Here is a 16871-nt window from a genome sequence, read left to right on the forward strand (position 1 = left end):
GCAGCCTGCAGTCAAGTAGCGGGCATGAAGTGGTACACAAAAAGCTTCAGAGAAGCAGAGAAAGACTGTGAGAAGGCCTGGGTCTGCTGAAAGACTCCATAGTGTCAGGCTACTATGCCTCGTGTACTGGCCTGTCACTTGCTAATGTCTCTTATTCAAGAAAGCAATTAAACAGGCATTGAAATTAATGCATGAAAGTAACTGAAAAATCACTAGATATCATTGTTGTTTCTTTAGGGTCAAAAAATATGAGACCATTTTGAAAATGTGAAAAATTAAGTTGTAATTTGACTGGGATGTTTTAACCCACTGTTGGATCAAATATATATTTTTTTGCAGTGTTGAAAATAAGTGTTAACCCTAATGTAGAAAATGCTACAATGCGCCACAATAAGTGTATAATCAAAGCATACTCTATGATTAGACAATAGGGGTCCGTGGGGAAAAAATTAATGCGGGGTTAGTTGTAACATGGACTGTTTACATTGTTGCACAAGGTTGAGCGTTTTGGTTTTCCGGTGTTTTTTCACGCTGCCAAAAGACGATCTCCCGCAAATTATTGGAAATGTAAAATGTTTTTCCAGAGAGTTTTTGATGAACGAGTGTTTTGGTTGCATGCAAGTAAATATTTTTCATCATATTTTTTTGCTTTCTTAGTTGGGTGTGTAAGATACCAATGCTATGTCATATTAATCCGTGTCTTGTTGAATAAAACATAGCATCGTTTTGAAATATGTCTGCAGCTCTTAGCAACTTTTTGGTGGGCTTGAAAATATTTTGACCCAGCGGGGTTAATTGTAACGCTGTGTTACAACGAACCTCTCAGGACTTACAATATGAAAACCGCTAACGTTAGCATAATTCTTGCCGTTGTTTTAAACATTGTTTTTCACATGAATGATTGCTGGCTGCCAACAAAATAAATGTGCCTGTCTTATCAAAAATCGTGTGTCAAATGTATTATCTTTAATATTGATTTAATAAGGTCACGTCAAAGATTGAAATCATAATGAATTGAATGGCTAAAATCAGACTTTGATGCTCATTATCTCAGAATTTGATTTTAAAATGTAGTATGGTTATTACAGATTGGGTGACATATAAAACAAGATTGTTATAATTGTGCTGCTTTTTCTCACATATTTAGACATTTATAATTGAACTATTGTTAGAAAATGGCTGGATGAATGGATACAGTGTGGATACCATATTATAAACAGATATATAAACAATATCCACTTTAAGTATATAGACAAAATAGCATTGAAATATTTGCCTGCAAGTGTTACAATTTTTAGCAAGTGTTACAACTAACCCCCTGCCTGTTACAATTAACCCCACCTATGGGGTAAGTTGTAACGTTTGCACTTCTGTCACGTTTGGTGTAATTGTCCAAGAATGGTAAATACTAGAAACAAACTTCAAATGTTCATTTGTAGCAGAGATGTGCGTTTTTCTTGTGTAAAAATATAATTCATCAAACTCAAATATTTTTTTTATAATTGAGCCAAAACCAAAAAGCGTTAGGTTGTGCCCCACTCTCCCCTACCCATAATGCACTGTGAAAATCACATTGTTAATTTGTCTACATGTTTATTATTTTAACTCACGTTATTTCACAATTTATATTGAAAAGAAAATGCTTTGCATTAAAAAAAAATGTTTCACTAGCGTTCTTGGACCCCCTGTATATCTCGACTCCACTCCGTCTCATATGTTTGCTTTCTGGCTGGTTGTTTTGCTCCTTTGACCTACTTTACCAATTTTGCCTTCATTAAATAATGTATTGGTTGGAATGAGTGTGCTGTCAATGTGTGCCCAAACCCATTAGATTAAAGAAAATGAAAGACGCCCCTTTTCGAAAACACACACACAAATCCATATTCGCACAAGCCCTCCCTCTCCGCAAGGTGTCAGTTCTTTGACTTTTCTCCCGAGCAGCACTGAACTTGCAAAGGTTAGCCTTCCCCTACCATAGTCATCACGCTCCCGTTGAGACGCCGCAGCTGACAGCTTTAGAGATGGACTGGGATTCTAACACAGTGCCTATATACACTTTAATTCAAAATCCTTACCTCCCTGGAATTGAGATAACAATTTTGTTTGGAATTTCTTACTCCATGTTTTGGCTGTACTGTAAAACGCACGAAACAATATTTTTCACACGTCGTTGTTAAATCTCGAGCCAAGTGAGTCGTTCTGTCCATGAGAAATGTTCCACCCTGGGGCAATAGCACATTCCTGTGTCCTTTAATTCATGGTTGTTTGAGACTACGGCAGGAAAATTAGGAGGAAACTGCAGGATGCATTGGGAAACCTCTAAATGACCGCTGCTCTCATTTTCCCTCAAGGTCTTGTATTTGAGGTGCATATATTTACATTTTTTGGACTATCTATGTATCTGATTGTTCACGGCGGAGATACGAAGCAGCTCAGGCCTATATGAATGTCTCTGATTGCCTGAATACAAAACTCTCGCTGTGTTGCTTAAAATAATGTTGAAATAATATCTCATTAATGAATCAATCCTCCTCCTCTGAACATTGAACAATACTAAAATATTCAAATTGTCTTCGAGATACAGAAACTGGGATCATCTACCCATAATGCTTAATAGTTTTGTACTCTGGCAGCATAAAACCGAGCTGTTATTTAGCTAACCGGTGCAATCAGCTACATTTAACAAACCTTCAAATATTCAGAAAGATTCAGAGAGATTCTTTCATTTAAAATTCACCATGAAAAAATATCATTATAATCAAACATTTAGTTTCAGGATTAAGAGCAAGCAAATATGTGTTGGTTATAAAACACTTCTTCATGAAGTGATGGTACTAAAGCATTGTGGTTCAAACTGTTTGAGGCAGAGTACTGATAAAAAACGTATCTTATCAGTTCTCATAAATTAACTTATAAAAGGAATAAGAACTTGAAAATATTAAGCTATATTACGAACCACAGTGGGTGTATCTAAGAAATATGATGTCTTTTGAACCTGTGTCATTTATAAATCAAGACAGCACTCCGCTCAGTGGAGGGAAATCATGAGAAGAAAAACAGCTCTTTCATCCTTTCCTTAAAGAAAAAATGCACCTAAAATTTTTTTTACACCCTTATGTTGACTAAAATTCTAATTTTCTCTCTACGGACACACACAAAAAAAATGAATTTTCGTAAGCCAGATCTTGCAAAAAGAATGTGCATATATACTGTATATATATATATATATGCACACATGCATGTATAATTTTAAGAAAAAAAAATATATTGATATATTAAATATTTACATATAATATAAATTATACATAAATATAAAAATGTAGATACACATCATGAATTTTTTTTTAAAAATATATAGATGCATGTGTGTGCATTTATCTATACAAAATTATTATACACAGTTCGCACACATTTATGATGTAAACCAAAACTTTTATACTCCTATAGATGGTTTCAGCAGTAACAACATAAACAAGCGGCTTTTGTGGTCAACACATAACCTCCAGTAAACTCTGCTAAGAATTAATAACAACAAAGTCCTTTCAAAGTAGTTCAGTTATATAGAAAGTCAAATAAACAACACATAGATTACCTTTGAAACCAAAACATTAGTTATTTTCGACGAGGTATTTGTTCAAGATTTCTATTAGGCAACTAGTCAGACCATTAAAAAAACTGAAATTGGAAGTAAAGTCGCGACCAGACGCGTGATCGCGCCACTGCACGTGCTTCCAATAAAACAGTCTATAGATAAATTGTGACTAATTGTTATGCATCCCTATTGCAAAGACTATATATATATATAAAAAATATATTTTTGCATAGTTAATTTGACTTGTGCATGTACGCAGAAGTTTGAAGCATGCACACTGCATCTCCTGGGCTACATACTGTACTACATTCTTCTGTACATGCATGCGCGACCTATGCATACAATGTAAATGCGGTTACAAAAACCAGGCAGTCCACTTTTCTAATGACAAAACATGGACCCTCGCGTATGCATAAAAACAGGCTGATACTTCTAGCTTAAGTCTGTCAAACACCACAATCTAAAACGGAAAATTATCATTCATTTTTGTTTATATTGTAACTCAGATTATTTTTATTGTACACTATAATGCATCAAAAGTAACAGACTCAAGCCATTGGGTTGTAATTTTATCTATGCAGGATTTTTTCAACCCAAAATGCTGGGTTGTTTTAACCTATTATTGGGTCGGGTATAAACATTTTCTGGGTTAATTTAACCCAAAGGCTGGGTTTATCTGTTTTGACCCAAGACTGGATTAAAAAGAACTTAGCATTTTTACAGTGAATATTATATTTCTATTCTACCCTTATGCCTTTTAGATAGTTTGAAGTCAAATACAGAGTATTTGACGCAAAAATAGCATCGGTGCTTTTTGCATTAAGATTTTGTGAGCAAGCACGACTAGATAATCAATAAATATTATCCATAGAATAAAGCATTGGTTTGAAACTGCAGATCGAATAGAAGGTATTGCTAACTATTTCTTTTAATGCCAACCATTTGCCAACCACACAAACACGACATAAGCCTGAGCCTTGACAATGAACTTCTCTCTCATAGTCTATAACCAACATTTGAGTCAAAAGACCCTCACGCTAGTCTAGCACATTACGATGTCATCACCAATTTATACGACATACTCTGCAAGAGCCTCTCATCCGCTGTTTATTAATAAAGAAATGTGTGTTTATCAATCAGGCACTGCACATTTCTGGTTGGAGCGCAAATCAAATCTCCTCCAAATGTGACCGCAAATGCGAAACTAAATGAGACCAAAACAAAATCTCATTTTCTGTACTGATATTTATAACTATCAATGACATTGCTAGGCAATGACAAACAAACAACAGGCAGGATATGATCAAAAAAGAGATAAAAGTCGAATCTATCCGATGTCCCGGGGGGGCGTATAATGTTTCTGTGGTGCCTGGTGAGCACACGTCTCATCTGTGCAAATCCTGTTAAAGTGGAAAGAACTGTCTTTGAGCACATCAAGCCTACAGAGATTTGTCTAGCAGCGTGATGGACCACATCCACCGGCTGACACAAGACCATAGTGCGTGCGTGTGTGTGTGTGTGTGTCAAACCTGTGTACTACTGTGGCATACCCTTACTGCACATTGAGACCACCGGTGCCATTGTCTATAAGCCTAAGGTCATGCTTATATGACCAAACACTTTTAAAAGACCCTTTAATTTTTCCATTATGTTGATTGATGTCCTTTGAGGTACTTCACAACCTGAAATATCACGGGAAAGTGCCTCCAGATTCATATATCAGTAATGGTGGGAGTATTCTGACACATTACAATTCTGTTGGTTCTATTCCTACCAACTAATTGCATTGGTGTGATTAAATACGCAGATCCAATCTCATTTCCAAATTCCGTAATGTGATACACTTGCGTGAACCGCGGTGGAAAAAAATGGTTTCACGCTGAAAATGAGAAACGACAAATCAAAAGCGAGCACTGATGGCTGCTTATTTTTGGCCGTACTGTAGCCGGGGCACAGCAGAATGAATACGCGGTGACTTTTGACTGCTCGTGCACCTCTCCCTGTAGCTATTTTCTAAAACACAATGGTCTGAGAGCTTTAATTATTTTTGGCCTTGAACGGCTAATATACTTTTAATTGCTTGCTATTTCCCATGGACCGTTTTATCTCCCTGACGTCTTCCTAGAACAGTATTCGTAATTTTGTTGGGGTTAAGCAGACAGAATTTCATCCTAAACCACTATTTACTGTAAAACGTGAGTGGTAATGAGAGGCGAAGCAACCCAGAGCTGCTCTTTAAACAGCATGCAGCATATTTATAAAAAGCAGTGCATCCAGTAAGCTTAGCCGTGCCACAGACCCCCTCTATTTACAGCGGATCACGGGAGCGAGCCATACATGCCAAAAAAGCGAATACTGATGCCTGACACGTATTACATTAAAAAGAGCAAATGGAAAAAAGAAGGCTGATGTCTCCTTCAGACAGGACGATAGGCATGTTAAAAAGGTATGTGGTGGCTTTCACATAAACGTGATGCAACTTGTGTAAACAAGGTGTTTTGATTCATTTGATGAAAATGCATCGATGCCTTTATAATTTTTTACATTTCTTCATTTATGCATTTGGCAGATACTTTTATCCATTATGAGTTTCAGTGCATTTAAGCTATACATTGTTATCAGTATATGTGTTGTTCACTGGGATCAAACCCATGACCTTCTGTGCTGCTAATGCAATGCTCTACCAGCTCTTATCAAACTGAAAAAGGCACCGCTTTATAAAACAAAGCAACACAACTGCAATGCTCTACCAATTGGGCTACAAATGCAAAAGCATTACCAGTGCTTAACCTTTTACTGATATAGAGATATAGTGCTTCTGTTTCAGCGTGTTACTGCTATAATATTATATAACATAATATATTTATATAAATGAATATTTTGATAAAGGTAATTTAGATTGGGGTTTTAATTCATGTAAAGTGTTAGGGCTGCTTTAATTGCACATAAAATCGTTAAGCTTTAATATCAGTAAATATTAGGTTAATGAACATTCTTAATATGATAATATTTCTTATTACACAGCTCGTTGAAATGCTTGATTCTAATTGGCCAGTAGCAACATTTGCAGGTTTGTTATTCCCAGATAACAACTGCTGAAAAGTAATAACACATGGATGCTGCAAATCATTTTGACAGGTACAGTTTATTATTACACAAAAATGAAATATAAATACGTCTTTAATAACACACATAACATTATATTTACAAATGATTTAACCGAAAGTCAATGGGTTTTCCTCGCGTGAGGTCTGTATTCGCTAAAAATTAAAATCGTATTAAAGGGGGTCCGATCTGTGATTCGATCATAATGAGAAAAGTATGCGTGTTAATGCGTAAATCGTAGTTTCTCAATCAAATGCAAAAATGCCTTTGTACTAATTGTGCTTAAGTTCACATCTTATTTTTACCTCTTATTTACATATCACATGATTCTTGTCACAGAAACATGCAATAGCACGGCAATGGCAACACGCAATATTATGGTAATGGAGTCACGTCCTGTGCATTCTGCAGCGTTCATGTGTACTTTCATAACATTAAAGCAATAAAATAGCAGTGTGTCTTTCAAAAAGTGTGTTTTCTTTGCCAATACCTGAAAATTTGAACTAAAGGCGTGAACAGCTTTTTACGAGTTCAGATTTGGGATACTGTTAAACTGTTTCAGCGAGTTAATTTTTTGATGCGGGTTAAAGATGAAAGGATTTTTTTTATATTTGGGCTGTGAAAAGTCATTGGGATACTTTGGGACTAATCTTGAAAGTGCTTCAGGCTGGTTTTGACACATGAATTTTGCAACCCCATTCCATTTGGTAGGGATTATATAAAATGTAGGGGTGCACGGGGCAAACTAACGTGGGGTTAGTTGTAACACGGACTGTTTACATTGTTGCAGCGTTTTGTTTTTCCGGGGGGTTTTTTATGCTGCCAAAAGTTGATCTCCCGCAAATTATTGGAAATGTATACTGTTTTACCAGAGAGTTATTGATGAACGAGTGTTTTGGTGGCATGTAAGTAAATTTTTTCATCAACTGTTTTTTTCGGTTTCTAAGTTGGGTGTGTAAGATACCAAATCCAATGCTATGTCATATTAATCAGTGTCTTGTTGACTAAAACATAGCATCATTTTGAAATATGTCTGCAGCTCTTAGCAACTTTTTGGTGGGCTTGAAAATATTTTGACCCAGCTGGGTTAATTGTAACGCTGTGTTACAACGAACCCCTCAGCACTTACGATATGAAAACTGCTAACGTTAGTGTAATTATTGCCGTTGTTTTAAAGCTACATACGAATGATTGCTGGCTGCCAACAAAATAAATGTTATCAAAAATCGTGTGTCAAATTTATTATCTTTAATATTGATTGAATAAGGTCACGTCAAAGATTGAAATCATAATGAAATGAATGGCTAAAATCATTATCTCAGAATTTGATTTTTGAAACTGTAGTATGGTTATTACAGACTGGGTCACATATAAAACTATTTTTGTCATAATTGTGCTGCTTTTTCTCAAATATTTAGACATTTGTATACATTTATAATTGAACTATTGTTAGAAAAGGACTAAATTAATGAATACAGTGTGGATACACGTCTATTATAGACAGATTTATAAACAATATCCACTTCAGGTATAAAGTATAGACAAAATAGTCTTAAAATATTTGCTTGCAAACTTAATTTTTAGTAAGTGTTACAACTAACCTCACCTATGGGGTAAGTTGTAACGTTTCCACTTCTGTCACGTTTGGTGTAATTGTCCAAGAATGGTAAATACTAGAAACAAACTTCAAATGTTCATTTGTAGCAGAGATGTGCGTTTTTGTTGTGTAAAAATATAATTAATTAAACTCAAATATTTTTGAATGATTGAGCCAAAACCAAAAACCGTTAGGTTGTGCCCCGCTCTCTACTACATGTAAACATTTTAATCAGATTGCAATATTTAAGGTACATGTAAACTGTATTGCAATAACCTGCAATCTGATTAAATTCAGTTGGATTGACAAAATTTTGCACATGTAAACATAGCCATAGTTGAAATAATAGTATAGTATAGTATAGTATTAATTATATGAAATAATAAATCCCCCTTTAAATCTATTTCAAAGCAAAAACATAAAAATGAAGATACAGTAATTCTAGCATACTTTTACTTAAAATTGTACACTTGCTTTATTGCTTCAGGGCTTAAAAATGAGAGACAGTAACAGCCCAATTCAGCTCAAGAGACTTAAAGGACAGCTGAATAGCAGTCTATTCCCACAGCTCATTTTCATATTCATTTAGTCACTGCTGTCTCTCTGTAGGCAATCTACATATCTTGTCCTGAGACAGCGGAGAGGTTGAATCACAATTCGCAGGACCCATCAGTTTAGGAGGCACATCTTGATCTAACAATGGCTTCGCTGTACCGCGCGTCTCCTATCGGCGCCTTTATCTCTCAGCGGAGCGACGTGAGACTTCCTGTTCCCCTGCCTGAAGTGCTATCGACTTATAGAGCAGAGCTGGAGTTTGCTCCCTAGATTAAGGGGGTGATTACGCCGGCGAGCCGCTCAATCCCTGCAAACCCACAGTCTGTTTATTGCCATGCAATCATATCCAAACATACAGAGAACAAGCCCCAGCAAAAAAAGGTAGATTGTAATTTTCGAACAATCGGCCTTTGTTTCTAATCGACTTCCTGCAAACGCTGAACACTTGTGTTGTCAATGTACTGTAGGTGGCTGCTAATCCAAAAAAGCGGTTTGCTTAAGCTTTTGGTGTGTTGCCAGCATGCTTGGAAACTTCAGTTTGCACAGTATGTTTCAGATCATCACGGGTTGACTTTTCCAAATAGCCAACATGTTTAAAGATTAAAATATCTCAATTATGAACTGAATTACTGAACAAATGCATACTCTAATTAGCCATGTTTATCTTCCAACAAGCAGTTTCTCTCTGTCTCTGGCTCAGGCGAGTCTTCCCGAAGCATCAGTCTTATCTCCACAGATACATGCTCAACCCCACAACGTAGCAGACAACCAACAGCCTCCGTTACATGAACAACAGAATTTGCATAAACAGCATCACCACTTCTTAAGGTTACAAGATGAAACTTTACATTTTTTCATGCGTGATACTGAACTAATTTGTTTTATTATTCGTGCATGCAATTCCAGCTCTAGATTATGCAACACACTGTAAGTCAGAGGATGCAATGTTACAGTGGCATAAAAACAACAGTTTACTTTACTGTAAAGGTAATTTTTTCAATGATGAAATACTTTTTCACAGATTAAGCATCCTCTTAAAGCGATTAAACCCTGTGGTGCTATACAAAACATTTCTCTGGTTGAGCATCTCTACCCGGTTGATCTGGCAACACTGTCTCTACCTATGGTGTGAGTTTAAGGGTGCGACCTCTAAGGTATACTAAATAAGTTTTTGGTTTACTAACTGCTTAAATGACATCTATGGGCTGTTTTTTTTTGTCTCATACTGCATGTAAATATACTTTTATACGTGTTGGTTTGTTATGGTTTGTGCCCAGATGCTCAGCTGTATTACGGCATGGCTATTACATGTTTGCAGGTCCCAATGCTACAGGTCATCATGGTTGGTGTCACTACTCAGGGACTGCACGTTAATTTTCCACTTATACTTATTCTGCTTTCTTAAAACAACTTTGCATTTGGCTGAAAGCACTGCATAAACAATCTATACACAATATTATTGTTATTAATAATAAAAACTTGATTACAAAACACTGTTTGTTATGTGATCTCAACATGGCAGCCCTCATAAGTGTGTGCCCAGAATAATATAACCGTAAATGTACATTTAAATCCTAATTCACCACAACTTTTCTAATTTTAGTAAACACTAGACTGCACCCCAAATCTAATGATGTTCAAACTGATCATATAACAGATACAAATTCATGCTGTATTTCTTTCTTTCTTTTTAAAGCTGCTGCCATAACAAGATGCAATTATTACACCAGGACCTGTTTAAAGACCGGGTGGCAAGATCAACCTGCAATGCACCAATTTCTGGCCTGGTCTTGGAGGGCCCTGGCTTTTTTGATGTTGCCAAAGAAGGGGACTCATACCTGGCAATTGCCTCTCAAGTGAACCATGCACCTCCAGAAAATGGCCATTTATCAGAAACAAATGAGATGTCATAGGTCAGAACAGCACCCAGGCCTTGCATCCTCCACAGGCTTGCTATTTGTCACACCAAATGAGCAAAACAACAGGCTCTGCAGAACACTGCGAGGACAGCCTCTCCAATTAGTCAACTGATACGCCGCCGCTGCTATCGGCATCAGCAAGCTGTATATGGTTTACTTTGAAAACTTTACTGTCGTGATGTACAAAGCTCGGATTTAATTGAATACATACCAGCTTATAGCTGAACACATATAAGTTGCGTACAAGTTTTAAAAAGCGCTAATTTCCATCTTAATCAAACACACAATATATAGATTTAGACATCCATCCATTCCGCACTATTCTCCAACATACTACTGCAAAACAATGAAATAAACTATCACAACAATATACTAAAATGTGAATTAATGCCTGTAATTTCAAGACACAATTATTGAAAACAAGAGGTAGCATAGCCTTCAAATTTTCAGGAAAATACTGAAGCATTATGTGGATGCTCATTTGGATTATAATTATCCAAAAAAACATGTTCTGCAAACTGCCAATGTTATATTGAAAGTCCTTGGAAGTAAAACACAAAAGTCTTAGGAAATGAGGATGCAGATGAAATAAGCTGAGCCACTGAAGCGGTGTCGAGAGAAGCTTTTATTCTACGCAAATCTCAAGATGTCATTGTTTCCCGCGTTCTAAGAATTTCAAGGATTTTTGAGTCTATGAAGGTGATTCGCCTTCCACTGTTTAATGCCACGCTTGACGAACACCTCTATGAAAGCATATTTGCAGGAATTGCGTTGAATTTTTTCTATGAGTGGATTTGAAAAGTAATCTTTCTTAAAATATGAGCTGCAGGACTAAATGTGATTCATGAAATCAAAAGCCAAACTAAGAGAATGTTCTGGACGGGATCAGGTTGATATCAATTCATGCGTTATTCTGCACAGCAAACTATAACAGTAATTCCCATAAGCAGGTACAAGGAGGAACTTCTGATGTAAACCTATAAATCGACCTGGAAGTTGCACCTTGGGGTAACACTTTACTTGAAGTGGTGTTCATAAGACTGACATGACACCTTCATAATCATGACACGTGTGAAGGAGATTTTATGCACATTTATGACAACTGTCATTAAGTGTCATTTGTTCAGTTATGTCAATTTTAACGCAAAGATGACATTGTTTGAGATGTCTTTGTTATGACAAATTGACATAAACCAATACATCAGAACTTGTCAAAACAATAATTATCAATCTTAAGAAACTACCTAGCTGTATGGGTTAAAGGGGCCATGGCACAAGACTTTTTTAAGATGTCAAATAAATCTTTGGTGTCATCAGAGCACATATGTGAAGTTTTAGCTCAAAATACCATATAAATAATTTATTATAGCATGTTAAAATTGCCACTTTGTAGTTGTGTGCAAAAATGTGCCGTTTTGGGTGTGTCCTTTAAAATGCAAATGAGCGGATGAAGTGCAAACACTGATCACAATGATGGTGGTTTGTTGCAATTGAAACTCAATTGTGCTGTGAATTATTTTCTCTCTCTTTTTTTCTCTGCAGTGCTGTGATTGGATAGTGCAGATTAAGGGGCTGTGTTATTATAATAAGAGCTCCTTATGACATCATAAGGAGAGCCAAATTTCAACGACCTATTTTTTTCATGTGCTTGTAGAGAATGGTTTACCAAAACTAAGTTACTTGGTTGATCTTTTTCACATTTTTTAGGTTGATAGAAGCACTGGGCACCCAATCATAGCACTTAAACTTGGAAAGTCAGATTTCATGCCATGGCCCCTTTAACATTACATTAAAGGTTAAACAATGTCATTAAGTGTTAAATTATGTCAAATAATTTTAAATACCTTGTCAAAAGATTATACTTAACTTTATATATGTGCACAATACATAAAAAACTGAAGGAACAGAACTTGTTCTTCCTCACACAGTGTGTTATGAAATTTTCTGACATAGAAGAAAAAATATCAAAACAATTAATTAGTTTAATTAATAAATTAATTAAATGTAATTAACAATTTTTGACGTGATGTGGACCCAACACTGCATGGCTTAACCCATTATTGTAACCTTTTCATTTAATTGAATCGCTCTCCAAATGCAATAAAATATAATTTTATAAATTTTATTTGTTAAACACATGGAGGAAACTTAAAAAAACATTATGAACCGAAGAATATTTATGATGCTATTATAAAAATATTTGACAGAGTATTAACACTTAATGACATTTTAATGACAAATTATATTTGTACCACTGTAGTTGAGGTCAAGAAAAATATTGATGACGCTGTTATAAAACTACATGACAGAGTATTAACCCTTAATGACATTTTAATGACAAATTCAATTTGTATCAATGGGTCAGTAATGTTGTCTTAGTAATGTCAAGTTGTCATAACAAAGACATCTCAAACAATGTCATCTTTGCATTAAAAATGACATCATCAAATGACACTTAATGACAGTTGTCATAAAATCTCCTTGGCAATGCTCATGGCAAGTGTCATGTCATGATTTTAAAAGTGTCATGTCAGTTTTATGAACAACCCTTCAAGTAAAGTGTTACCCAACTTTTTGTACAAATTTATTTTCTTTATTGTACCAAAAAATGTAGAGGACAATGTGCAGACAACACATGCAAGAGTGAATATCTGCAATAATGGCCATTTAAATAAAACTAATAATAATGTTACATCAACATTTTGTCAGTATGAGTGTAAAAAATATAATTCTGATCTATTATACTGTATATAGCTATAAAACACCAACCTATTTTGGAGTCAAAACGTGTCTGATAAACCAAGTTTATGGAAACTGCCACTGTCCTTCATAATATCACCCTAAGCTTCAAGCAGTCCAGAGCCAGGCAGACGTCTGCAGACAGAGAACACTGTTAACAATGTAGGGAGCTGTTCTTGGCACTCCGCAGCCATGACACTTTGCCCACGCACTCTCTCGCACACATGCTGTCCGCTCATTCGGTGCCGGCGGGGGAGGATACCTCGGGTTTGAATGTCAAAGAGTCAATGTATACAAACAAGTCTGGGAAATTGATGATGCTCGGGTGTGCACGCGTTCTGTAAAGCATAATAATATTCCCTCTGCCGTGTCATATTTTCGAGCTGGACTTTGAAGGTGGGTGCCTGTGAACATGAGCCGTGGATGACATTATTAATCTCAATTTGGGATCTCGGTGAACACGCATCGAGCCACAACAAGAGAAACCGATACGGTGGCGTCTCGCAGCGGGCATTCCTGGATTACACTATAGTAGTGTATCCTGTGCATCCCCTGTGACGCATCAGTGTGACCGAAGCTACTAACCGGTGACCTTTCGAACAGATAGCCAAAAGTTAGCTGTCAGATGGCTGCCATTACACCCAAAATCATCCTGAACAGGCATCGATTTTTGTTTCGCGGCAGCCGGGCAGTTTATGGAGGGCAATTAAGAGCTGTTTTCTTCCCCTGGAAGTCCTACGCTGAGGGCCAACCGGTCTGCCAAAATGGCTGTAAGAGGATGTTTAGCAGCTGGGGTGTTTGCTAAATGGAAGCGAGAGCAATGCTTTGTGGATCTTTAAGGACAAGAACGCCTTTTTTTCCAGTAATAATAAGGTACGCAATGACAGCTGTTACCGTTCCACTTATTGAGTAAGTGCGAGCCTTGTCACACAGGAGAGCAGCCCACCGTGATGTCACCGAACGCGAAAGATGCAATTAAAGGCTCACCTGAGAGAAAATGTGTGCCGTCGTCTCCGCGGGCTGTTATGAAGTCCAGCATGCTGTGCGGTCGAGATAAAACAGTTCGACGGAAATTCTCTAGGAAAACGGTCTCAGTGTGAAGATTAGAAATCCCTTGTTATGATATTTATTAGCAGCATAATAAAATAAACTCATAAAATGGTTAGGGAATTGCTTTTCTGAGGATATTTCTTTAAATACTGCTTCATATTAGACCATACAACATTAACAGATGACAAGCGCCACAAACATACACCAGAAAAAAGCCATCAGTAAACCAAAGGAACATAAGTATCTTTGAAATCGTTCATTATGATCTGTGTTTATACTGCTTTAAATGCCTCTGATTTGACCTTGCATTCATGTTCACAGCAGTCTTATCTTTGATTGGTTATTGACTGCACAAAAGATTGAAGCAGGCCTACATAAAATGAAATCCTGTAATAAATACCTTGCACAATATTTTTTATCAGATCAACTCTACAGCCCCACACACACAAAGGAGAAGGCTGTGCTATTTTACCTTTATTTTCCGAATTACCTCTGTCTTTTATCCCTATATCCTACTTCGCACGTATTTTCACTATCTCTCTGACACAGTTTGTTTCTGTTTACGCTGGCATTTGGCGTTTTATGTTCTGTTGTATTGTGCATATTGATATTTCACACCAACACAGTCCTTCGAGTTGTCACAGGTTGCATAACATTCATACTGCCAGATCCACTGCCAATCCTGTCTGGCAAAGGCTCTCGTCGCCCATGGCAAAATAAACATCAAAACCTCACCATGCACGCTAAACCGAAAGAGATTCAGGAGCAACCTCGCCGCTCAACGCGGATGAGGCCGAAGCAAAAAAGCAGATTAGGAATACATCAGACGACCCCCGATAAAAAGAATCTCATCTCTCAAAGGGTTTACCATCCGTCCACAGCCGAGCCACCCAGGGTTTGAAGGACACTGCAGGTTTCCGGCATAAAAAGCTAAGGAAAGGGGAGCGCATAGTGCGAAAACAAATTAATGACAAAAATAACTCGGAACATGTGACTGATGAGATAAAGAGCGGAAGCAACAGAGGAAAACCTGAATCATTTCAAACCACTGGATAATAATCCACACAGCAGATGGGATGATGTCTAGTGGGACTGGAGAAGTGAAGCTTCATGGTGAAACGCCTGAGCACATTTAAGACATTACCGTTAATATCCTCCTGATCTGCAAGTACCAAAACATCCGAAAGGCTCTAACTTGACAGAAACCCAACAGCTGGCCTTCAAAAGTCCCTTTTGATAGCAAAATGATCCAGTCACAACAACCAACAAAGCCTTTACCAAGACCTCAAGACATGAGCACCACCTCAGTTAGCCACGGCAGCAAAAATGTCAACTGATTCCACCCTCCGTTGTGCTTTCTTCAATTTCAGGGATTGTATGTTGTCTTAAGGAATATCATCTGCATAATACCTCATAATCCTGCGAATCCAGCCAGCGCCTGCGTGACAGCAACATAGGCAGAGCCCGCAGGAGAGGTTTAATCAAAGGTCAAAACAGAATCTTAACACCATTTACCAGCACGACCCAATCCCTCTTCTGGTTTGCTGCCAAATTCTAACTCAGATGGGAAATGTGATTTCCGATGACTTACTCTACAGTGCATGCAAATGAGAAACTAATGTCATTAAAAAAAAATATCTGAAAGCAACTGTTTGATGCTGTTTTAATGGCCGGGGACATTTTCATCTCTGTTTTGACACAGCAAACAAAGGCACATCCGCAACGTGTGGCCATTTACGCAGCCGCGAGGAAAGCCAAGCGCACAATTTGCCTTTCCAGGCAAACTACATATTGAGGCTGTCATAGCAATACTGTTGACAGACAGATTGGGTGTTTGTTTAGCACTCTGGCAAATTCAGCCGTGCACGTAACGTATATTACAAAATAAACTTTACTTATTGCCTGCGCCAGTCTGTCTACGTGCACCCTCCCTTTAAATGCACAACCCCTGAACTTGTTTTATTCTGCTTTAAAATAGCTGCTGCTTAACATACAGATTCTTTTGGTTTTTCACTTAAAAAGATTGAAAACAACAGGCAATTTTCATTCAGGCACCTTTTCACCTCCAGTTGCCACCCCTGCATTGGAATGAAGACGGTACGGGCTGAGCACAAACATCTGGAAATCCTGAGCAGATACCGCCACTTTTAAAAGATTAAATAGAGCACATTTAATAACATTCTACTGGGGGAAGACTAATGTTTCTTTTCAAGGGCATTAGCATTTTGATAACCAGCCGAAGACTTTTCTTCCACACGCGATAAGGAGAGAACGCCAGGACGCGTAGACAGCGTGAAATAATTGCCACGCAGCA

General features: G+C 37.3%; 1 protein-coding gene across 7 annotated transcripts in view; it reads right to left on the minus strand.

The window, feature by feature from the left end:
- Positions 1 to 16871, minus strand: part of rbfox1 (RNA binding fox-1 homolog 1) — a 273311-nt gene that overhangs the window by 247736 nt on the left and 8704 nt on the right. The window contains exon 2 of one of the 7 annotated variants that reach the window (XM_073813931.1): positions 13538 to 13642. The exons of the other annotated variants lie outside the window; for them this stretch is intronic. The gene's annotated coding sequence lies outside the window, so the exon portion shown is untranslated. The remainder of the gene's footprint in view (positions 1 to 13537; positions 13643 to 16871) is intronic. 7 annotated transcript variants of the gene reach the window in all.

The sequence above is a fragment of the Paramisgurnus dabryanus genome, chromosome 3, assembly GCF_030506205.2.
Source record: "Paramisgurnus dabryanus chromosome 3, PD_genome_1.1, whole genome shotgun sequence".
NCBI lineage: Eukaryota > Metazoa > Chordata > Actinopteri > Cypriniformes > Cobitidae > Paramisgurnus > Paramisgurnus dabryanus.